The 25190-nt window shown below is 41.7% G+C and overlaps 1 long non-coding RNA gene across 1 annotated transcript; it reads left to right on the forward strand.

The window, feature by feature from the left end:
• Nucleotides 1-210: 210 nt before the first annotated feature.
• On the forward strand, nt 211-25154 carry LOC125087122 (uncharacterized). Its single transcript, XR_007123360.1, has 4 exons — nt 211-284; nt 15943-16043; nt 16613-16746; nt 24814-25154. It is a non-coding gene; the product is annotated as an uncharacterized LOC125087122 (long non-coding RNA).
• The last annotated feature ends 36 nt before the right edge of the window (nt 25155-25190 follow it).

Raw genomic sequence — 25190 nt, forward strand, 5'->3', positions numbered from 1 at the left:
GGCAGGGCCACATTAACCCCAAGGACCATAGAACACGGGGAGCTGAATAGGGCACGGACTGCGCAGCACATTTCAACCAAAGTGAAAAGAGCCACATTATTAGGAAGTGTCATAATGGAATGTTCCTGCTGATGTGAGTGGGCAAAAGGGGATGAAATGACCCAGGGACAGGGAGGTGGAGGAAAATGGAATTTTCATTTTCAGGTGGGTCTGCAGTCCCTCAGGCTGGATGGGAGGTTTCCCTCGTACCAGATGGAGCGCCGGTGGCTTTCTCGGAGACGCTGGTAAGATTCACTGTGTGATCAGTTCAGTGTGCACAGGGCAGGGTCCTTCTGGCGGAGAGGTACTTGGTAAAGGCGAGGTGTCCGTTATGTCGTTACAATTTCCCACCCTTCCCACTTGCTTCAATTTCTGATTCCTTCTCTACCTCTTTCCTTTCACCACAGCCAAGTAAATAGAATGACTCAGAGATTCAGTGACAGCTGCTCTCAATCTTCAATTTAGTTCAGATAGTTTCCTCCTGTGCACCGAAAATTTCCCAGGTTGCTCCTTCCAGACAAATTATTTGGTTACTTTTTTGTTTATTCTCCCAAATCACATGCAGGGGTCAGGGGTAAGAGGAGCTACTCCGTCCCCACGTGGTCCAGTAGGAGAGACAGGGAGGTAAATAAATGATCCAGGACATATGCTAAGAGCTGTCACAAAGCGCTGTGTGAGGTGCGGTGGGAACATGGAGAAATGAGTGACTGAGGGCCACAGAAGAATGTGCACACTTGGACAGCGTCTTCAAGGGTGAGTCCAAGCTTGCCCAGATTGACAGATGGGGCAGAAGACATACCTAATGGAGAGACCAACGTGTCCAAGGCTTCCCATGCCCAGGTCGGTTTGGCTAGAATACAAGGTTTTTAAGGAGAGAGCAAGAGCTGGAGCTAGACAGGCTGAAGCCTGATCAATTCACTCAACAAATGTTCACTGGGTACCTCCTGGGCACCAACAATCGCACCCTGTGCTGGGGACGAAACAAGGTGTGGTCCCTGCCTGCTCAGGGCGCACCCATCATGCAGGAGACACAGGGAATCCAGTGGTCCATGCCCCACCCTGAAATGCCTTCAGAAGCTATGTGAAGGAATGTGGTTTTTCTGCAGTAGGAAATTAGGAACCGTTGAAGGATTTTGAACAAAAGAAAGTCACACCCATTTTAACATTTTAATTGGTAGAAGATGGAATGGAGATAGGTAACACCAGGGAGAAGGAGCCAGGTAGGAGGCCGCTGTGATAATCCACATAGGCTATGACAAAGGATTTAATTAGGCAGGAGATGTTTATCAGGAAGTGATCTGGGTAAGCAGTCATAACCTGACTCTTTAACAAAGACCCCTCCTTTTTTATGATGGTAAAATACATATAACATAAAATATACTATTTTAACCATTTTACAGTGTACAATTCGGCAGCATTTAGTACATTCACAGAGTTGTACAGCTATCTCCACTGTTTAGTTCCAGAACATTTTTATTACCTTAAAAGGAAACCCTGTAATTATTAAGTAATCACTCCCTATTCCCCTTCTCTTGTCTCCTGGAAACCACAAATTTACTTCCTATCTCTATGGATAGGACTACTCTGGATATTTCATGTAAATGGAATCATATAATAGGTGACCTTTTGTGTCTGGTTTTTTTTTTTTCCACTTAGCATGATGTCTCCAAGCTCTATCCACATTGTTATATCAGTAGCTCATTTACTTTTTATGGCTGAATAATATTCCATTGTATGGATATGCCACATTTTCTTTATCTATTCATCTGTCATGAACATTTAGGTTGTTTCCACATTTTTACTATTGTGAATAATGAAGTCATAAATGTTAATGTATAAATTTTTTTATTGCCTTTTTTTTTTTGTTGTTCTGTTTTCAGCTCTTTGGGGCATATACCAAAGAGTGGAATTGCTGAGATTCCTTCTTTTTTTTTTTTTTTTTTTTAAGATTTTATTTATTTATTTGTCAGAGAGAGAGAGAGAGAGTGAGCACAGGCAGACAGAATGGCAGGCAGAGGCAGAGGGAGAAGCAGGCTCCCTGAAGAGCAAGGAGCCCGATGCGGGACTCGATCCCAGGACGCTGGGATCATGACCTGAGCTGAAGGCAGCCGCTTAACCAACTGAGCCACCCAGGCATCCCCGAGATTCCTTCTTTTAACTTAAACATTTTAGTTCCCAGAGAAATCTACTTTTTGGAACACATACAGGAAAGTTTTCTTCACCTGCCTAAAGATTATAAATGCCAATGGTGGCATTTCTTTCGGTTTATGATTTTAGTGGTATCAGGTTCAATCCTAGACTTTTGTCTAGGGCCTGCCTCCCTCTCATCAGCAAGAAGTGATCTTCAGAAAGAGTCTGGGTTTTTGAAGTGGTCATGGAAGCAAATTGACTTAGATTCCTTGACCTAAAAACATATGGTCAAATTCTTTGAATACAACAGAGTCCATATTGTTAGTCCTGATTTGCCTGCCTGGATTATTCAAAGAAGGCCTGAGGGGACCAGTGTTGATAATTAGAGACTCTCAGCTTCTGACCTCCGCACCTGCTTCAGGATGTAGAATTATCATTCCATGGTCATTTGAAGGATAGATGCAACACTGTTTCTTCCATTGGCCCAAGTATGGTCTTCTACAATGGCTAAATTAAATGTTGAAATACCTTAGCCCTCTTGGTTTTATATGTGTGTTTGGGGAACAGTAATGTGCCCGGATGTTTCTGTCTGTACTGATGTGACCTAGTGGGAGGAACACTATCGTTGGACTGGACAGAACTGAGTTTTAATCCTGCTACTTCCTAGTTGTATGACCTTGAACAAGTTCTTTAAATTCTCTAAGACTAACTTCCCTCATTTGTAAAAGAGAACTTGTAATACCATCAGGATAAGGATGACATAGTTTTGACTAATGCCCCAAAATGCTGAGAAAAAAAAAAAATAGATGGCAAGAATCCCCCTCATTCCAAAAGTGAGGTGCTAGGACACATACGCAGGACTTACAAGAAGGCATCCTGGAACCAATGTTGTGATCCCTATCCTCTACCTACTGCTACCTCCCTTGCAGTATACAGAGCCGGAAGCTGTCAAGGCCAGAAGTTGAAATTAGATTTCTTTGGATAGACTTGTCCCTGGGTAAGGGTTGTACTCTTCCCTTGGGAGAGAGCTAGGGAATGTCTCACTCCCACTACAAGTTTGATCAGAAGGTTCCAAGGAAACTCTAACTCCTAAAATTGGGAAGAAGGCAAGACTATGTGCTCTCACCATGGCTTTACAACATCTATTGGAGTTCCTAGCTAGTGCAATAAGGCAAGAAAAAAAAAGTCATAGATTGTAAAAGAGGAAACAAAACTGTCTTTATTCAAAGATGACATAATTATATACATAGACGATCTCAAAGAATCTGCAAAATAAGCTACAAGAGCTAATAAGTGAGTTTAGTAAGATTACAAGGTAAAGATTAAAACCCCCAAATCAGGGTGCCTGAGTGGCTCAGTTGGTTAAGCGACTGCCTTCAGCTCAGGTCATGATCCTGGAGTCCCGGGATCGAGTCCCATATCGGGCTCCCAGCTCCACGGGGAGTCTGCTTCTCTCTCTGACCTTCTCCTCGCTCATGCTCTCTCTCACTGTCTCTCTCTCTCTCAAATAAATAAATAAATAAAATATTAAAAAAAAAAACCCCAAATCAACTGTATTCCTATACACTAGCAATTAACAGTTGGAAACTTATGGATTTTAAATACTATTTCTGATAGCATCCCAAACCACAAAATCTTTAAGTATAAATCCAATAAATTTGTACAAGATCTATATGCTGAAAACTACTAAACACTCATGAAATAAAAAAGACCTAATAAATGGATGGCTCATGGATTAGAACACTCAGTATAAAGATGGCAGTTCTTCCCCAATTAATCTATTGATTCCGTGCAATCCCAATCAAAATCCAGGAAATTTCTTTTTGTAGAGATTGACAAGTTGGGGGACACCTGGCAGGCTTGGTTGGTCTACCAACCATGTGACTCTTGATCTTGGGGTTGTGAGTCCAAGCCCCACATGGGGTGTAGATATTACTTAAAAATATAATCTTTACTAAAAAAAAAAAAAAAGTAATTAAGGTAGAAAGAATACTGTTAGGTACCCACCTAAGGAGGTACATAAGCAGTTAGCCTAAAAGACGTACTAGCTGGGCCAAAGGATTCAGTTGTAGGGGAACCTGGAGATCCCCATGGAAGCCCATGACACAATTGCCAGCCCTAGGCATCTGCCCCAGTGGCACCACTGTCATATCAGAACTTTCTTGCCCTTGATCTTTCATCTTCTCATCCCTGTGACCCTGGGAGGCCAAAGGGAATTTCGTGAGGTGAGTGGAGTGATGGGAGGAACCCTCAAGGGAAAATCATCAGGTAAACCTGCAATGGATTTCTGGAACCTCGGGACCAGGAAATTAGTTTCTAGAACTCAGTAAGAGATGAAATATAATGAAAGTCATTAGTTTTTCTTTTAGATAAACATGAATTATTCACCAAAGACCTAAATTCTGTTTTATTACAGCTTCACATTTATCAAGGAGATAGAACATTTTTTTTGTCTCCATCTCTGGGAGGGAAGTATGACCTCACCTTGCTCAGTGGAACAAACACTGAGTGTCGTGGTCACTTTGAATTGTGGAAGAAGGTGAACTGACCATGGGCCAGGGTGCTAAACATTGTGGTTATTTACATACTGCTTGTGTCTGTCCTGAATGATAATGCTCTTATTCCTATGCTGCCTGAAAGTGGCGAATTGTCCTCGCCCACAGAGAGAAAAATATACGATTTTTTGTGATGATCTTAATGTCAAATTTTACATTCCTTTAAGAGGATGTTAGTGGTTTCATTGACTTAACGTGCTGATTTGGAAGTCTGCCCATAAGATGGAAGGTAGGAGGGCAAAGTTCTTTCTGAACCTGGTTGGGGAGGAGGATAAAGAGGAAATGTCAGGGAGTTAAACCCAAGGATGGATTTGAGCCCATGGCTTGATTGAACTCCTGTAAGTAACTCCGTTTTCTCCGAGGGCTGCATTAGTCTCTCATGACAAGGGTCTTCTAGAGGCTCAGTCACTTTCGGAGGTGACTGAAGTACATTTGTGGAAGGGAAGAAGGTGATTCTAACCCCCAGGGGGAGAGAGCCCTCAAGTGTCTGAGCTCACTTTATCGAGACACTGCAACAGTGTTTGTCAACCCCAAGAGTGATGTCAGATTTAATTTTGCTGTCAAGGGCTTCATAAACCTATGATGAAATGTATCCCAGAACCTAAATTACTCTTGTTGTTGTGATTGTCATCCCTGAGATCTGGTCTTTTGTGATAATCTTTCATGACATTGGGTACACCCACACCTCATTCCCCATCTCCCCTGTGAAGGATGACTGCATTGGTCTGTGAAAGCATCAAGGTAATCCATGACTTTCTCTCTTAGTGTTAATTTATCTTCTCTGACATTTGCTTCAGACCTAGGATGGGATAGGGGAAAAAATTAAAAAAACCTCACTTACAGGTGTCCTGAGTATGTTTAAGTACATCCTAAACACCCACATTAATTTTAGTCCTCATCACTTAGCTGGTACAATAATTATTGAATTATTTTTATGTGTCCTTGTATTAGCTAGGACTCCTTTTTGCAAATATTAGAAATCCAACTTGAGGCTCATGTAACTGAAAAGACTAGACATTGGGGCAGGCTTCAGGCATGACTGGATCCAGGGGTTTAAATCAAGGCTTCAGGACTCGATCTCTAAATTCTCTCTCTTTAGGCTCATGTGTAAACCAACTACTGCATCCAGGAGGCTGGAATAAAATAAATGGTCATATCCTCAGTCCTTGAACCCAGGAACAGATAGTTAGCTCCAACTGACCCACAGGACCAAATGTGAGAAGGGTAGAGACTCCCCAAAGGAAAACAGAGTGTTGTGACCTGGAGGAAAGGGACTGGAAGTTGAGCAGAAAAACTTAACATCTGTTAAGAGCAAATCTTGGCTCTGTCTTTTCTGAGCTCTGCCAGCTTGGGCAAGTTATTAAACATTGCTGTGCCACTTCCTCATTTTTTTTTTAAGATTTTATTTATTTATTTGTCAGAGAGAGAGAGGGAGAGAGAGCGAGCACAGGCAGACAGAATGGCAGGCAGAGGCAGAGGGAGAAGCAGGCTCCCTGCCGAGCAAGGAGCCCGATGTGGGACTCGATCCCAGGATGCTGGGATCATGACCTGAGCTGAAGGCAGCTGCTTAACCAACTGAGCCACCCAGGCGTCCCCCTCATTTTTAAAATCAGGGAAATAGTAGTCGACACTCAAGGATGTCAAAGGATTAAATTAAGTCATCTATGTGAAGTGCTTAATACAAATAGTAAACAGTTAAATGTCAGTTATAATAATATCAATTATTACTATTTTTGTTAAAACTCCCTAACAGTAAATTGATATCTATATTTCTGGCATCTCGTATAATGCCTAGCACATAGTAAATATGTAACAAACAGCTGTGGAGTAAATGAATGGATGAATAAGGACACATGAAACCTTGAAATCATCACATTATCTCTGATTATAAAGAAAGTATACATACACACACACACCCATATATACATACATATATGTATGTATGTATATATATATATATATTTTAAAGTATACATAGTTTTATTTTATTTTGGATTTGTTAGTTTAGGTTAATTTTATTATTTTGAAATGTGTCATACACCTAAGTGAGTCAAAAAAACCATGCAAGTACATGCTAAAGAAAAATAATGAGTTGAGACCCAAATGACCAGCAGCTAGGTCAAAAATGAAAATTGGTGCCCTTCCCCAATTGCAGTCTTCTTTATCCAGCAGACGTATCCATTATCCTAATGTTTTCTAGATAATTTGTCTCTTGTTTTACTGTATGGTGTTACCAGTTCCATATCCATCCCCAAATAATATAGTCTTACCTTTTTTTTTTTTTGTAACTGTATAGACATCAGAATCTACTGTATGCAGTCATTTTTGTTTGGCGTCTTTTGCTTCAACATTGTGCTTTGAGATTCTTCTTTGTCGATGAGTGGAGTTGTAGTCCATTCCTTCTCAATGCTTTATGGTATTTCATTTTAATTATATATATTTAGTGTTATTGGGCATTTGACTGTTACTAATATTGCTGCTACGATTGTTCCTTACATTTCTTCTGACATATTTTTGGGAAAGCTTCTCTAGGATTTATAGCTGAAAGTCAAATTTTTGGGTTGTTTACGCATGTATATATTTGACTTTACTTGAAAATGAACTTTTCCGTAAGTGCTTTGAAAAATTCGCACTCCCACCTGCCATCGATGAATAGCGGATAATCCCATTGCTAAACACTTTCTGCAGTTGTAATTATCAGACTAAATTTTGCCAATCATGTAGGTATGTAATGGGATCTTCATATGGTTTTAATCAGAGGTTGAGCCAGTTTTTGTATGTTTATTCGTCATTCATGTTTCTCTTATATAAAGTCTGTAAAGTTCAAGTCTTTTGCTTGGGGAAGATTATTTGTTTTCTTAAAAATTCATAACAGTTATTTCTGTATCCGGGATATTTCTTCTTTAAGAGTTATATATGTTAAAAGCAGAAAATCCAATGTAAGCAGAAGGAAGGAAATAATGATAAGATCAGAAATTGCTGATATACAACATAAAAAACAGTGGAGAAAAATCAATGAAACCAAAACCTGGTTCTTTGAAAAAATCAATAAAATTGGTAAACTAGGCAGACTAATGACGGAAAAAAAGAGAGAGAAAGAAGACATAAATTATTAACACCAGGAATAAAAGAGTATCAGGAGTTAAAGATGTCATTTTGCAGACATTAAAGAATAATAAAGGAATATTATGCCAACTTTATGCCAATAAATTCAAGCAATTTAAATGAAATGCACAAATTTTCTTAACATGAGTAGCCAAAGCACAATCAGGAAGAAATAGATAATCTGAATAGCTCTAAATCTATTAAAGAAATGTCTACTTAGGGGCATGTGGCTGGGACATTTGGAAGAGCAGACGACTCTTGATCTTGGGGTTGTGATTTCCGGTCCCACGATGGGTGTAGAGATTACTTAAAAATAAAATCCTAAAAAAGAAAGAAAGAAATGTGTACTTAAAGTCTTCCCATAAAGAAAACACCAGTCCTAAATATCTTCACTGATGAATTCGAACAAACACTTAGGAAGAAATAATACCGATTATACCCAATCTCTTTCAGAAAATAGAAGATGAGGGAATCCTTCCCGACTCATTTTATGAGGCCAGCATTACAAAGATAGCAAAACCAGACAAAAAAACACTACAAGAAGGGAAAACTACAGGCCAATATTCCTCAGGAACATAGAAATATAAATCCTTGACAAATACTTAGCAAATTGAATCCAGCAACATGTAAAAGGATAATACATTCTGAGATCAAGTGAGGTTCATCCTGAGAATGTAAGATTAATATGACCTTCAAAAATCAATGTAATTCATATTAATGCAGTAAAAAAGAAAAGCCATATGCTCATCTAAATAGAAAAAATATCTCACGAAACCCCACATTCATTCATGATATAAACTCTCAGCAAACTTGGAATAAAAAAAAGCCCTTAACCTGGTCAAAGATGTCTTCAGAAAATCTACAGTTAACATTATTCCTAGTGGTGAGATGTTGAATGCCTTCCTCCTAAGACTGAACAAGACAAATGTGTCTACCATTCCCACTGTATTCAAAGTTTTAATGGAGGAAAGAGAATAAAGCAAGAGGGGGGGGGGAGGCGTACAGATTGGAAAAGAAGAAATAAAACTGTCTTTATTCACTGGTAATGGATTATCTATATAGAAAATCTTAAGGAATCTACAAAAAAGCTACCAGAACTAATATAAGTTCCATAAGGTCACGGAATTCAAGTTGAATACACAAAATTCAATTGTGTACCCATACTATTAGCAACAAAAAATTGAAAATTGAAACTTAAAGATCCTGATGTGATTTTGATTGGGATTAAATTGATTCTCTAGATCACCTTTAAGAGAATTGATACCTTTACTAACTTGTGTCTTTCAATCCATGGACATGATATAACTGACTGAGCCACCCAAGTGCCCCTTAATTTATATTTTTAAAAAAGATTTTTATTTATTTATTTCAGAGAGAGAGAGAGAACAAGCTGGGGAGACAGGCAGAGGGAGAGGGAGAAGCAGGCTCCCCACTGAGCAGGGAGCCTAATGTGGGGCTCTATCCTAGGACTCTGGGATCAGGACCCAAGCTGAAGGCAGACACTTAACTGACTGAGCCACTCAGGTACCCCAGTAAATAATTTTATTTAAAAAAAAAAAAGAGTGGGGGGCACCTGGGTGGCTCAGTGGGTTAAGCCTCTGCCTTCGGCTCAGGTCATGGTCTCAGGGTTCTGGGATCGAGCCCTGCATCGGGTTCTCTGCTCAGCAGGGAGCCTGCTTCCCCTTCTCTCTCTGCCTGCCGCTCTGCCTACTTGTGATCTCTCTCTCTGTCAAATAAGTAAATAAAATCCTTAAAAAAAAGAATGGATGGGGGCGCCTGGGTGGCTCAGTCGTTAAGTGCCTGCCTTCAGCTCAGGTCATGATCCCAGGGAGCTGGGATCAAGCACCACGTTGGGCTCCCGGCACAGTGGGAAGCCAGCTTCTCCCTCTCCCCCTGCTTGTGCTCTCTCTCTCGCTGTCTCTCTCTCTGTGTCATATAAATAAATAACATCTTAAAAAATAAAAAAAAATGGATGTTGAATTTTATCAACTGCTAATATAGCTAATGATCACATGATTTTTCTCTTTTATTATATTGCTTTGCTTGTAATGTGTTGTCTTTTTCATATATTGCTGATTCACCCTGCTAATATTTTTAAAAAGATTTTATTTATTTATTTGACAGAGAGAGTTCACAAGTAGACAGAGAGACAGGCAGAGAGAGAGGGGGAAGCAGGCTCCCCACTGAGCAGAGAGCCCGATGTGGGGCTTGATCCCAGGACCCTGAGATCATGACCTGAGCCTAAGGCAGAGGCTTAACCCACTGAGCCACCCAGGCACCCCTCACATTGCTAATATTTTGCTTATTATTTTTGAACCTACGTTCATGAGAGAGAATTGCCTGCATTTTTCCTTTTTTATACTTTCAGGCTTGGATATCAAGTTAATGCTAGATTCATAAAATTAATTGAGGGAATGGGAGCTCTTTTTAAAATTCTCTGAAATAACTCATACAAAATTATAATTATTTATTCTTTGAATGTCTGTAACTACCCACATCACCAGATCTGTAGTCTACTATGTAGGCAGGTTTAAATTTACAAACTCAATTTTCTTTGATGTTACAGAATTGTTCAGGGTTTCTATTTCTTGAATCAGATTTTCCCAAGAATGTGCCTGTCTCATAAAAGATCTCAAATGTAGTGACATAAAAACTTTCAACAATGTCCTCTTACTTTGTTTCCATGTCTGTAGTCTCTGTATTTATATCACTGTTTCATTCCTGGTATGGTTTATGCTTTTTCTCTTTATTTCCCAGTCTTACCAGAGGTTTGTCACTTTTATTAGTCTTTTCAGAGGATCAATGGTTGGCTTTGTTAATTTTCTCTATTGTGTTTATTTTCTGTTTCATTAATTCCTACTCTTAGCTTTGTCATTTCCTTTCCTACCTTTCTCAAGTTTATTTTGCTAATCTGTTTCTAACTTCATAAAATGGAGGCCAAGTTGGATGGTGATTTTTTTCTTTTCTTTTATTAAACATACTATTTTAGGTCTTACATTTCCCTCAGTATTATTTAGCTCTATTCAAAGGTCTTGCTGTGTCTTTTCACTACAGCTTAGTTCTTAATATTTTCTGATTTCTACTATGTTTTCTTCTCTGATCCCTTGGTTATCTGAACATGTGTTTCTGAGTTTCTACGCATAGAAGGGGTATTCTAGTAACTTTTTGTTGTCAGAGAATGCAGTTTGTATGATTTTAGTTCTTAAAAAAGGCATTGAGATTTATTTATGACCCCAGTATATAGTCCATTTCTGCAAATGTTCTGTGTATACTTGAAAAGATGATATTTTTGCAGTCTTGGGAAGTGGTGTTCTAAATTCATCTGTGCTGCAGCGAAAAGGTGCCACTCCGTTCTGATAAAGATGTCTATGGAGGTCATGATCGTGTACACTTCAGCTCTCTTGTTAAGGGGAGCATAGTCGACCCGAGCCCTCCTTGCCATGTGCCTCTGGATCTACCAACACATCTTTGCGGAGACACTCTTCCCCTGGGCTGTTCCCAGCAAGTAACTGAGCAGATCAAGGGCTTTATAGCGCAAGTTCATTCCCCTAATGGGCAACTTTGGCAGAGAGCTACCCCATCAGTCTGGCCAACACATTTGTAGAAGCACACTGGAATCTGAAACTCTTCCTGCTTTTTTTTCCTTTTTTTCTCCCCCTCCTTTCAGACCTGTCTACCACTGCTTCCTTCCCTCCTTCTTCACAGGCAGTCTCCTCAGTAAATGTCTGGAACATCTAATCCCATCTTGGGATCTATTTTCCTGAACTGACCTAATGTCCATCGGGTTGTTCAGATCTCCTATGTCCTTATTGATGATATTTTACTGTTTGTTCCACCAGTTAATGGAAAAGGTGAGTAAAGTGTCCCATTATGATTGCTGCTTTCTTTCTCTTGGTAATTGTCATTTTTGGCTTAATATATTTGGAAATTTATTGAGTATATAAATTTAATATCCTGTTTAGCTGAATTGCTTAACTTTCCTTGTCTGAAGCATGCTTTTTGCCTTAAGTTTATCTTGCTTAATATTAAGATAGCTAAACCTTTGCTTAGTAATCGCTTTCATTTTTTTGCTTTCAAACTCTGTATGCTCTCGCTTAAGATACATTTCTTAGGGAAAAAAATGTTTCTTAGGAGTAGCATATGGTTAGTTTTTAAAAAAATATATCCAGTCTGACAAGCTCTGTATTTTAGGGGAAGCATTTAATTCATTTACATTTGTTATAATTATTAATATTTTCAGGTTTATGGCTATCGTGTTTTTAATTTCCTGTTTTTATTTCTGTTTTTCACACAAGTTTCACTTATCTTTCTATCTTCTCTTGCCCTCGTCTAGATTGATTTGTTGTTTTTTCCATTTTCTTTTTTTCCCTTCCCCTGGCTTAAGAACTATTTCTGCTCTGTAAGTGGTTTCTCTAGAAACAGCAGTAAATAACTTACCAATATCAAAATTACTCAATAATTTTACTCTTCTGAAAAATATAAAAACTCACCACCTCCATTTATACTTTCCTGACGTCTATTCTGTTATTGCTGTGCTCCTTAATTCCCGCAGTTTTCCTTTCACAATTCCATGCCTATTACATTGTTGCTTTCTATAGTAAACATTCTACCTGCTTTTCACCTTGTATGTGCCTTATTCCCTCTTGCTTCTCACACCTTACGTCGGGACTCATTTTTCTTTTGCCAGGAGTGAAGGTTTGGCACCCAAGTCTCTCATTTTTTGTTTGTCTGGAAGTGATTTTTCCCCTTTCGTTACGGATATGGAATTGACAGCGACCATCATTTTCTCTCCACACACGGAAGATATTCTACCCTGTCTTTTGATTTCTGTTGATACCAGTGAGTAGTAAGTTGTCTCTCACTCCTTTAAAAATAATCTATCCTGGGGCGCCTGAGTGGCTCAGTTGGTTGAGTGTCTGACTCTGGGTTTTGGCTCTGGTCATGATCTCATGGGGTGTGGGCTGGAGTTCGCTGATGGGCTCCGTGCTCTGTGCTCAAGCCCCTCACCCCAATGCTCATATTTTCTCTCTTTCAAATAAATAAATCTTAAAAATAAAATCTGTCTTTTCTCTCTCATTGCTCTTAAGATATTCTCTTTGTCTTTGGTGTTTTGCAATTTCACAGTGATGGATATTCATATTATATCATGATGGTGAAATAGCAGAACACCAAAGACATACATCTATCAATCTATCTATCTATCTATCTATCTATCTACTTATCTACCTATGCGTCTACTATCTACCTACCTACCTACATAGCTTTTCCTTGGGATTCCTTGGATTTCTTGATTCTGTGGGTTGGTTTTTTCTTGAGTTCTGACAATATTCCGTCCCGTCTCTTTGGATGTTGCCTCTGCCCCATCCTCTTTTCCTTTCCTTTTGGAACTGTAATTAGACATTTGTTACAATTCTTGATCTATCCTTCCTGTCTTTATTTCCTCTTTTATTTTGTCTTGGTCTCCCTGTGCTGCAATTTGGAAATGTTTTTCAGACCAGTCTTCCAGTTTACCCATTCTCTTCACATGTGATTTTTCTAATAAATCTGTCCATTGAATTGTTTGTTTTTTGGGCCCACAAGGGCTCTTTTGGTTCTTTTCCAAACTCACTTGATCATTTTTTTATAGCTTCTTTTTTCTTGTATGTGTTTTCATGCATGGACTTTGTTTGTACCCAACTTGTAGACGTGGTTATTGTATAGTCTCCATCTTACTGTTCCAGGATCTGAGGTTGTTCAGGCAGGTCGTTCCAGGTACCGACTGCTTCTTACTCTTAGTTCTCAGTGCCCTGGTCCATGTGTATTTAGTATCTTCCTTTCTTTCTTTTCTCCTTCCCTCCCTCCTTCTCTTTCTCTTTCCTTCCCTCTGTCATTTAACTTTAACCTGATCATTTGCCTTGACATTTTATAGGTGGGACTACTTTGAGGTCTGGGATAAATGTGGCTTCCTCTATAGAGGACTCCCTTTGTCTTCTGCCAGGTGCCAGAGGCGTTTCTATATCCTGGGAAGACTCCAGTTACATTCTCCACTTGGGGTGTTCAGGCCACCCAGAGAGTGTGCATTTTTTGCTATAAAGTGTCATGGACAGCCTATAGTTTGAAAGTTTTGTGGTGAGGGACCTGGGTGGCTCAGTCAGTTAAGCAACTGCCTTTGGCTTAGGTCATGATCCTGGAGTCCAGGGATCGAGCCCCGCCTTGGGCTCTCTGCTCAGCGAGGAGTCTCTTCTCCTGCCCCTCCCTCCTCTTGTGCTCTTTCTCTCTCTCATTCTCTCTCTTTCAAATAAAGAAATAAAGTCTTTTTTTAAAAAAAGTTTTGTCAGCATGGAGTTTCCTCAAAAAGTTGAAAATAGAGCTACCCTATGACCCAGCAATCACACTACCGGGTATTTACCCTAAAGATACAAATGTAGTGCTCCAAAGGGGCCTGTGCACCCAAATGTTTACAGCAGCAATGTCCACAATAGCCAAACTATGGAAAGAGCCCAGATGTCCATTAACAGATGAATGGATAAAGAAGATGTGAGATATATATATATATATATATATATATATATATATATACACACACACACACATACATACATACATACATATGTTTATATATATACATACATACATATGTATATATATATATATTCATATATATATGAATACTATGCAGCCATCAAAAGAAATGATATCTTGCCATTTGCAACAACGTGGATAGAACTAGAGGGTATTATGCTGAGCAAAATAAGTCAATCAGAGAAAGATAATTATCATATGATCTCCCTGATATGAGGAATTCAGGTGGCAAAGTGGGGGGTTTGGGGGGTAGGGAAGGAAAAAAATGAAACAAGATGGGATCATGAGGGTGACAAACCATGAGACTGTCAATCTCACAAAACAAACTGAGGGTTGCCAGGGGGAGGGGAGCATGGAGAGGGTGGTTGGGTGATGGACATTGAGGAAGGTATGTGTTATGGTGAGTGCTGTGAAGTGTGTAAGCCTGACGATTCACAGATCTGTACCCCTGGGGCTAATAATACATTATATGTTAACTTTAAAAATCCCTTCCCCAAAAAAGTTTTGTGGTGATTCCTGGCATGTATGTGCACGTGCACACACACACTCATACACATCTATCCTCTCAATTGTAAGGTTTGAGGAAGATTTTCCTTGCCTCCAGGAGGAAGTTGGAGGTATTTCTGAATCCATGTTTTCACTACAGGAATAGCTTTTGGAGATATCCCATCTTTATGCTGGAGGATCTCTTGTTAGACTCCGAATCTTGGGCATACTTGGGGCTTTGGCTCCTTCTTTTGTAAGTCTTTGAGGCCCTGAATGTCAAAGTTCAAGTTCACCAGGTTCAGCAAATGTCCTTGGAGTGCTGTGCTCAGTTTACAACTCTGAGCTCCACATCGTTCAATCCCTGGGCTAATCCTTAACTTTTCTGTTCATTTATTGATGCCCTTCAATTATTTTAAATCCATAATGTTTAGTTGTTTTCAGTAAGTATATTGATTTACTTATAGTAAAATGGAAATGGAAATTAGTTTCATGGAAAAAGAAAACACTCATGTTTTATTATTCAGTAGTCTTCATGTAAATAGTACAGATAGTATCTATTGAAAATCCATGGCATTTTTGTAGATTAATCATACTGTGTATTTGAAAAGTGCTTTTAACTTTTCAAATTGCTTTCACATGTATCTGTGGTTCTCAAGGGGGGTGGTGCTGCCCTTCAAGGGAGTTTTGAAAATCCGAAGGAGTTGTTTTGGTTGTCATTATGAACTGGACCTTTAGCAGCCTTCAATGGGGGGGGTGGGGGGGTGGTGAGCGTCGTCAGACTCCTACAATGCATAGGAGAGCCTGCCCGAAAGATAATTGTTCTGAGTCTCCTATGGCTTTTGAGTATCCCCCGGACCTTGAGACCCTGAATGTCTGGAGAGATTTCAAGATAGGAGGTGTGTTTCTTCTCATATTTTTTAATAGCTTATCCCATGTCATAACATACGGAATTATTTTATTACTATACTTTTTAATAGAGCCTAGCTTATTTGGGAGAGTATCTTTTATTTTCTCCACTTTGATAATTTTTAATCTGTCTTGTTATGTTTTTCTTGCTTCAATTCAGGTTCGATCTCTCTATTTCTTATCCTATGCCTACAAATTCAGTTTGTTACCACTTCTCCTGAAATTAACTTCATTGTGGTGGACACCTCTGCTTCTTGTTTTGTAAGTTCTATTTCCAAACTAATATGTTTGTTATGACCCATTGCTGTCATCTTACTCCCTCATTGTGCCTCATAATGGCATCATGCCAGGGCATTTATAGATTGAACTAGAAATAGCCACAAATAACTTGCCAAGATACTCAATAACTCAATGTACCAGGAGAGCAGCCGTAGTGATACATCACCAAATGGGGGGCTGCACTGCAATAAAACTTTATTTACAAACACAGGTGGTGAGGGCCGCCTGGGTGGCTCAGTTGGTTAAGCATTCATTGGACACTTGATCTCAACTCAGGTCTTGGTCTCAGGGCTGTGAGTTCAGGCCCTGCACTGAACTCACAAAACAAAACCAAAAACCAAACAGGTGGGGGGACAAACAGGTGGGCTATTGTTCCCCCACTCCTGCTCTATATCATGCCTTTCTAAGCTCTCCAGAGAGATCCACAGAGATAACCAGGAAAATCATTATAATTCTCCCCTTTGTACTTCTTTGTATTTCCCAAATTCCCGAATGTGTATTGTTACTTTTATGCATGACTTTTATATGTGTGCATTGATTTATTTTCACAGGTCCCTTTATTTTCTGGAATGAGGCCTATTCCATAACTCATGGACATAGTCGAGACTAAAAAGGCACAAAGACCGTATTATGAAGAGTCTCCTTCCCACGTCTGTTCCAAGCCACCTATGTCTCTTCCCCACAGGTGAGCAGTGTTACTCTGTTCTTTGTGTTCCCAGAGACATGTTACCACGTGCAGTCATGTGTCCAAGAGACCCCATTTATATTGAGCTCCTGGGATGCCACTGACATAGAGTACAATGGAATTGTGTCCCCTGGAGTTGTGCCATGCGGTGGTGTGACCAAAGTTTATTGTGTATGTGTGTGTGTAAATACATGCTTACACATACACAGAGATATGTATGTGCATGTGTATTTTTTCTACCCCTCCTTTTCAAAACCAAGGCTAGCATATTATGTGCATACTGCTCTACCTTGACTTTTATTTCCATTTAATAGACCTTGATACTTATTCTGTATCAGTTTGTAAATGTCCTCAATTCTTTTGGATGGTGGTGATGCCAACAAGGAGGGTGGCGAAGGTGGTCCCTTACTGAGTTTTGTGTGTGTGCTGGGCATTATTCCCAGTACTCTGCCTGTATGAGTCCTACAGCATTCACAACAAGCCCATGACACAGGCACAGGGAGCTTGGGACCTAAAGTCATAACTGATACGTATTCACCCTTAGAGGTTAAAAAAGAATTCTCCCCTGATTCCTTCTAGTCCTGGTGTGGGGCTGTGTTTCACACTTACATTTCTTTTCCATTTGGAGTTCTTCCTGGTATAAGGATGAGATCAGGACCCAACTCCATTTCCCCTGATGGTTCAGCACGGTTTCCCTGCTGTTTCCAGATGCCACCTTTCCCGCACATGAAAGTCTTGAATGATGTGGGCCTATTTCTGGACTTTCTATCTGTTCTATTGTCTGTGTAGTCAAGTGCTGGCGCCACACTGTTTTAATTCTTGAGGTTTTATAATTTGTGCTACTATCTTTTACTTTCCTTTCTCAGAGCTATCCTGGATATTCTTGACTTACTTATTTTTCCACATTAATTTTTTTACTGTGGTAAAATAGACATGATATAAAGTGTCCCATTTAACCATTTTTAAAAAAGATTTTATTTACTTATTTGCAAGACAGAGAGAGATATCACAAGTAGGCAGAGAGGCGGGCAGAGAGAAAGGGGAAGCAGGCTCCCTGCTGAGCAGAGGGCCCAATGCCAGGCTCAATCCCAGGACTCTGAGATCATGACCCAAGCCGAAGGCAGAGGCTTAACCCGCTGAGCCACCCAGGTGCCGTCAGACTCCTACATTTAACCATTTTTAAGTGTACAACTCAGTGATGTTAAGTATACTCACATTATTGTGCTGTCATCATCACTATTTACAGAACTTACTTTTAATCCATTTCCGGAACTTTTTAATCATCCCACACTGAAACTCTGTACCTATTTAACAATGACTCCTGTTCTCCCCTCCCCTCAGACCCTGGCAAGCCCCATTCTACTTTGTGTCCCGTGAATCTGACTATTCTAAGTACCTCTCATCAGTGGACTCATACCATATTTCTCCTTTTGTGTCTGCCTTATTCCACTTTGCATGATGTCCTCCAGATTCCCCGACACTCTAGCCTGTATCACTTCTTCGTGGCTTTTCAGAGATGCATAATATTCCATTGCATGTATGTGCCCCATTTTGTGTATGCATGTATCTGTTGCTGGACACAGGGTTGTTTCCACCCTTGGGCTGTTGTGAATAGTGCTGCTAAGAGCTTGGGCGTGCTCTGCATTGATTTCAGAATCAGTTTGTTCAGCCCCACTGTTCTTTTGCTTTTATGATTACTTGCTACCCCAAATCCCCCCATACATACACCTTCCAACGGTTACTTATACTTCGTTCAATCACAACATGCCCCAAATGTGTTTCCGGATTCCTCTTCCATCACTGCAGGGTGGACGGCTTGTGCTTCTGCCCGACATCCCCTCTTTCCTCTTCCTCTCCAGAAAGCTGTGAGATTGCTTTTCACTCTTCTCTGCTCTCTGGTTCTGGCTTCTCAGATCGGTTCTGAGGGACTTTTTTTTTTTTTTTTAAGATTTTATTTATTTATTTGACAGACAGAGATCACAAGTAGGCAGAGAGGCAGGCAGAGAAAGAGGAGGAAGCAGAGTCCCCGCCGAGCAGAGAGCCCGATGCGGGGCTCGATCCCAGGACCCTGATACCATGATCTGAGCTGAAGGCAGAGGCTTTAACCCACTGAGCCACCCAGGCGCCCCAGTTCTGAGGGACTTTGCTGGAACTTTTGGTAATAAATTGCTCTTCTTGCAGACCCTGCCCTCCTCCAGCCTAATAATGGAGCTCCTGGGCATTCCCGCCCTGGCCTCCCTGCCTCTGGAAATCTCACCTGGCTAGCCACCTCAGTGCTGGCCCCTCCTGGAAGCCTTTTTGCTTCTCCCTTGTCTGTAACTGTGGGGCTGCTGGTCTCCTTCCCTTGCCACTCACCCCCTCACTCTTGTTGAAGAGCCACTCTGCTTGGGCACTGTCCCTGCCTCTCACCCCCTCCGTCACCCACTGCAGGTGGCACAGTGCTTTTTGCATAGTAGCTGCTGATTTGAATTGTGTTAAACCAAGATCATCTTCCTCTGCACGCTTGGGTTCAAGTAAAGCACCCAAAGCCCTCCCACTGCACGCACAGGACCTCAGGGAATTGCTCCTGACATCATCCTGTTGGGGATCTGTGATGTCTGGGCATAGCCTACTTCCCCTTAAGGTCCAGCTCTCCAGGTCTTGATTTTGGGGTCCTGGGGTCCTGGGGTCCTGGATCCCTGTGCCTGAGTTACCACCTTCCCAGGTCAGCTCTGTGATGAGTTCTGAAAAGCAGGAGGCAGATGGGCTACAACTATGATCCAGTTCATGCCTGGCTCATTGTGTGGTGGGCTCTCTGCCCTTCAGGCCACAGTTGTTATCCTGAAAAGTTCTCTGCAATCTGATTTTTTGTGAACGTGTGTATGTTTGTGTTTTTCATTACATTTCCTGTGCATCTTAATTTCTTCTTTCTCTTTATTTCTGAACATTTAAATTTCACTTGTTCAACAACTGTTTACTGGGTACTTCTTTTGTGCTGGGCACGTGCAGTGAACAAGACAGACAAGATTTCTACCCTCATGGATTATACATCCTCATGGATGGAGGGAAGGAGCCAGCAATTAACAAGGAATCAGAAATTAGTGCAATTATTTCAGAGAGTGAGAAGGGCAAAGAAGAGAAACAAGGATAATGTGCTAGAAAAGGATTTGGGGATGCTGGAGAACATTTTGGATTTGGGTGTTTCTTCTTCTTCCCTTTTGAGATCCAGCTTCCATGCTGTTAGGAAGCCCATGCTGCCACATGGAAAGACAGAAATAGAGGCTAATTGAGGCCCTCAGCTGGGCTCCCAGCAGGAAATAAATACGGCAATGAACTAGAAATCGATGGATGGGGAGGTGACTTTAGAGAGGCTGAGCAGAAAAGGCATTTGTGAGGAAGTGGTATTTGAACTAAGATTTGGAAAGTAATAGGGACGTGTCCATTCAGTGAGTGAGAAAGAACATTCCAAGCAGGATGAATAGCACGTGCGAGGGCCTCAGGAGCGAAAGTCATTCATTTTGTTTGAGAACTGGTAGGGGGTGATGGCATGACATAGATTAGAAAACCAGGCCAGAATCAGATCACGTAGGGCCTTTTAGGCTACACCAAAGGGCTTGGTTGCAGTGGGAAGCCACTGGAAGGATCAGATTTGTATCCTATAGGGACCTCTCTGGCTATTCCAAGGGAAGTCCCAGAGGGTAAGTAAGAGGTAGAACTCATCTATAAGGTGATTCCCTTTGCAAATATTTAACCTATGAAAGAAGCCAACATAGAAAAAGATACATTGGATGGGATACAGATGGGGAAACTCAAGTCCAGAGAAGTCAAATGATGGGAGCGATTGTAGAGAGCAGATCCAGGAGTTCACGTGGGACTCATGATGTGGATCAAGGAAACTGGGGGATACACAGCCAAGGGCGCCATTTACTTTAATTCCCCCAATTTTTCTTCAGTTACCAGTTTGGTAAGAAGAGAATTTCAACCATCTGCAAATAATCCAAAAGCCTTACTAACCTGCCCTCCCACCCACTACCACCCCACCCCCCAAAAAGAGAAAAGAAGCCAACCCCAGAGCTTGTATGCCTGTATTCTCCACAATCATTTCTCTGTATTACAGCTCTCATCATCTTGCATTATACATGAATAACTAATCAACCAAACACAAACCCACTGATGAAAAAACACATGTTGGATCTAGAATGTGAGCAGGGTAAAGAGTAATATTAATCTCACTGGTAAATAACAAAATGGGAGCCAACATGAGGGATGTTAAGACAAGAATTGTGTTTCCAAACACTTCTATGAAAGGAAACTTCCCAAGGGACATGGGGAAGTGGAAGACTAGGATCAGGTTCACCATATTGGAATGCACTGCCGCCATCTTTTCTTCTTCTGGCTTTCATAAGCATAAGGAATATCATGGGCCAAACAACTGGCCATTTAAGCCATTGTCTACCTTACTCAGCTGGACAATTTATGTAATAATCTTCTACTCTTCTCTAATGATTGTGTAGGTGTTAGTTTTAACTCACTAGTCATTACTGAAGTGGGTTCCAACAAAGTTTTATGCTTTTCCAATTTCCACAGTGCATAGCACCATGCGAAGTGTGCAGTAGGTGTCCAATAAATGCATCCTTCCACAAATATTCTAAATGAAGTCCATCTCTGCCTCTAGCATTTTTCCAATAAGGTGTTTCTTGACCAGTAAGGATGAACTCCTAACCTCCATATCCAGGGAGTGGTTTGGAAATATTTCAGCTTTTCTCCTCTTCCTCCTGGATTTCTTGGTGGCACCTGACAGTGTGGAGACCTTTCAGCAGTCTTCCGTGACTCTGAAATTTCCTGGTTCTAATCTTTCCTCACTCGTGGACTCTCCTCTCTGACCTCCAATAATTCTTTTCCTTTGCACTTGCAAGTACATATGCCCTAAGACTCTCTTTTTGTCTCTTGTCATTCTTTCCCGATAAGAAATTAATTACATCTCATTTCAAATCAATGCATGTATCTATTATCATCTGTCATGTTATATGCAAGATGCCTGCTTACGGGCCTGTGGCTCTAACATAGACTAGACTCCAGGTGCCCTCATGCCCCGCTCCGAGCTGGGAGCAAGGAGATGCTCAGTATACAAGCCCAACGGAGCAGACCTGCCTGATCGCGGGAAGAGTAGTATCCCCACTCTACAGAAAGGGCACCCCATCCGGCTCAGGGAGGCTAAGTGAACACTGAAAGCACGATTCTGGGTCCTAGCTGCTGAGATTCTGTCTTTAATGCAATACGCATTCCGATTTTGCCAATTGTAAAAGGACTGTCAAGCTAATCTCGATGCTGTCTAAATACTGGCATCCAGTCCTTTTCATGCTCTTCTGAACAGGCTCGAATTTGCCAGTGCCTCTCTTAAAATATAGCCCGCAGGACTGAGCATAAAACTGCACGTGGCCTGACCTGCCAGCATGCGCTGGGATTACGGCCTCCCTCCTTCCACACTCCGCCGTTCTATTAATAGAGCCTAAGATTGCATTAGGGTTCTCAACAGCCTCCTTGCGCTGTGGGTTCACATCAAGCTTGTGATCAGCTAACCCCCCGGGTCTTCCTCACGAACGCCTTCTGTCAAGCCAGACCTCCCCATCAGCCACTTGGGCAATTGATTTTTTGAATGTTCATGATTATCTGTGATCCAGACTAGAAGATACAAAGCCGGGGCTCGTCCTCCTTTCTTGTGTAGCATCTGCCGAGTGGGTGATGGGGTCTTGGGGCCTGCTCAGAACCCAGAGGCGTGGCCATCCACTGCTGGGGGCCCTCCAGCATCATCGGATCCACAGAAGCAAGAGGATGGTGACAAAATTAATTTTCTGGTTCGCTTCAAATTACTCTTATGTTCATTCCTTCTCCTCCTGGGTGATGATCCTTTCTTCATCTTGTTCTAATTCTGGGTGTTTATATGCAGAGCCTCGTGTTCCTCCTACCCATGGGCACAGCAGCCACACTTTTGTTTCTTATGCCCTCTCCAAGCGGTATTATTTTTAGCACGAGTATCTTACTCAGCAATTTGCTGTAAAGTCTGTCCTCTATTGTCCTCACTCCTGATCTTTTCTCTGATTCCTTTCTTCCCTCTGTCTCTGTGGGTCCACACCACGTGTAGCTAAATAGATGTAATTTCGGCCAATTTGAACCCCCTTCGGCGGTTACAGTGCTTTCTCCCTTCCCCACCCTTCCCTTCATTTGTTTTCAGCCACTTGGATTTGGTAACTGTAGAAATTGCAGTGGTGGGTCTCGGTTTCAACTTCAGGAAACCTCAGGATCTGCGGGGCTTGGGTCTCACAATTTGACGGCAGGCCCCGGCCCCACCCCCCAGCTCTGGAATCTGGGGCCTGGAGGCGAGAGGCAGCCTCTCTCCACCGCCAGTAGAGGGAACTGAAACGCATGGGCGCAACTGGCGTTCCCCGCATCCACCAGAAGAGGGCGTCATACACACGGTCCTCCAAAGCTGGAAGTGCTCACACAAGAAATAGATCCTGGAGAGGTTGGCCTCCAGAAGACCCAGAGATGTGATGGGATGACACTGCAGCCATACTTCCTACTGATGTTTTGGCCACCTCTAATACTGGATGAATGGTAAAAAGCAAAGGATTTTGAAGACGTGGACCGAACATTGGTCCAAACTAATGGGTGGTTTTGTGCATTGAGCTAGGAGCTGGTTGCTGGCACCCTGGCAAGCTGATGGGCTCTGGGGCTAGACGGTGAAAGCCTAGGGGAATGTTTGGAGGTCCCAGACATAACTACGGTGTGTGTGAGGGGGCATGGGTGGAGGGACCCCTGCACGTTTCCAGCTGTCGCACCAAGGTTTCTGTTTGGCAAGGCAGAGCGCGGTGGGGATGAGGCAAGTGCTCTAACGGATGCAGAGGCCTAAGGGAAGGTGACTGCGGCACCAAGTCAACCATTTCCAGGTGGAGTTGAAAGGCATAGCCATTTTCTCCTGAAGGCCCCGGCACCTTTCATCAAGACCAAATTGGTAACTGATTAAAAAAAAAGAAAAAAAAGAAGAAGAAATGGAAGATTAAACCCGAGAGGCCAGAGGAGAAAATGGTTTCCAGGTGGAAAGGACCACTGGAAAGGACCACCGCTGTTTTCCCACCGTTCCGGGCAGCGCTGGGCACCCGCCAGGTCTAAGGGCAAAGGGCTCCCTAACTGCCAAGCTGCGGAGACGCTTAATAAAAGATTTACCTACACGTATAAGAATAATGATGACTGAATGACAAACGGCTGTTAACCAGCTTTCAGCTGCAGGGGAGAGCTGCTCTGGGATATTACCTGTGAAAACGGGAACTTTGTCTTTGATTCCAGAGGCCTCTCTCCTGTGCCTGCCACACCTACACTCAGGTGAGGAAGCCACGGTTGGGGAGGGGCTCGGCAGCCTGGCACAGGGTGTCCCCTACAGGGAGCTGCCACCCAGAGGGGCTGGAGCCTGCCTCGTACCCAACCCCAAGCTACTGTCCACCTCTTACAACTCCTGACGAATAGAGATGCCCAGAGCCCCTGTCCGCCACTGCGCCTAGAAGAAGCCTCGCTGCAGTCACTCCATAAATGATGTTGACATTTATTAGGAGTCTGACTTTTTCTCACTCAGCTAAACTTGTAAGCAGCATCTGCCCCATTGGATGTGATCATTTTGAGTTGGGAACGAGGAACGTGGAAGGCAGAGGGGACAAAAAGGAGCAAAAGTGTTCAGCCACCACACTAGATTTCTAGCTGTGTCCTATGGGAACATGGAAAGGCAAAAAAGAAAAAAATTCAGCTAAATATGTGTCCCCTACCCCTCCTTCCATTAGGGAGCTTTTTTGTTGTTGTTGTTTGTGGGTTTTTTTTTTTTTTTTTTTTGCATTTCCTTCCCTAATCTTGGAAAGAAATAACAAAGTAAAGCAAATTTTCTCCATCGTTTTAATAGACTTTTATGTCTCTAAGTATACCAGACAATGCTGGGAATAAATTCTACATAAAGATATTTATATGTTAGATAAGTAAAGAGTGTTTGAAAAATAGTTTCACTTTCAGCCTCATACCCTCTGCCTTTGTTCTTGTTCTTCACAGATATTTTATACCTCCAGTTACGACTGTTAGAAAGATACCAATCCCGGCTTTCCCGTTTTACATTGATCTGGAATAAGGACCAGCCAACGAAGGGTGTGTATGCACATGCATATTTTCCGTTTCTTGGAAGAAAACAAACTAGCTTTGAATTTGAGAGCATGCTCAGAAGTTGTAATTCTTAAGGAAAGAAGCTATTTATTTATCGAAGGGAAATACAAAGGGCCCATTACTTCCAGACACAAAATTTATACTTAGTGAAATTTTCATGAATAAAAACTCATTTCACTAAATAGTTTCTGGTAAAAATATGGTTTGCTTTTTTGGTGCAAAGTCTGCCATATCTATTCTTAAAGGGAGGCTTGTAAGAGACTATGAGA

The sequence above is a fragment of the Lutra lutra genome, chromosome 16 (assembly GCF_902655055.1).
Source record: "Lutra lutra chromosome 16, mLutLut1.2, whole genome shotgun sequence".
NCBI lineage: Eukaryota > Metazoa > Chordata > Mammalia > Carnivora > Mustelidae > Lutra > Lutra lutra.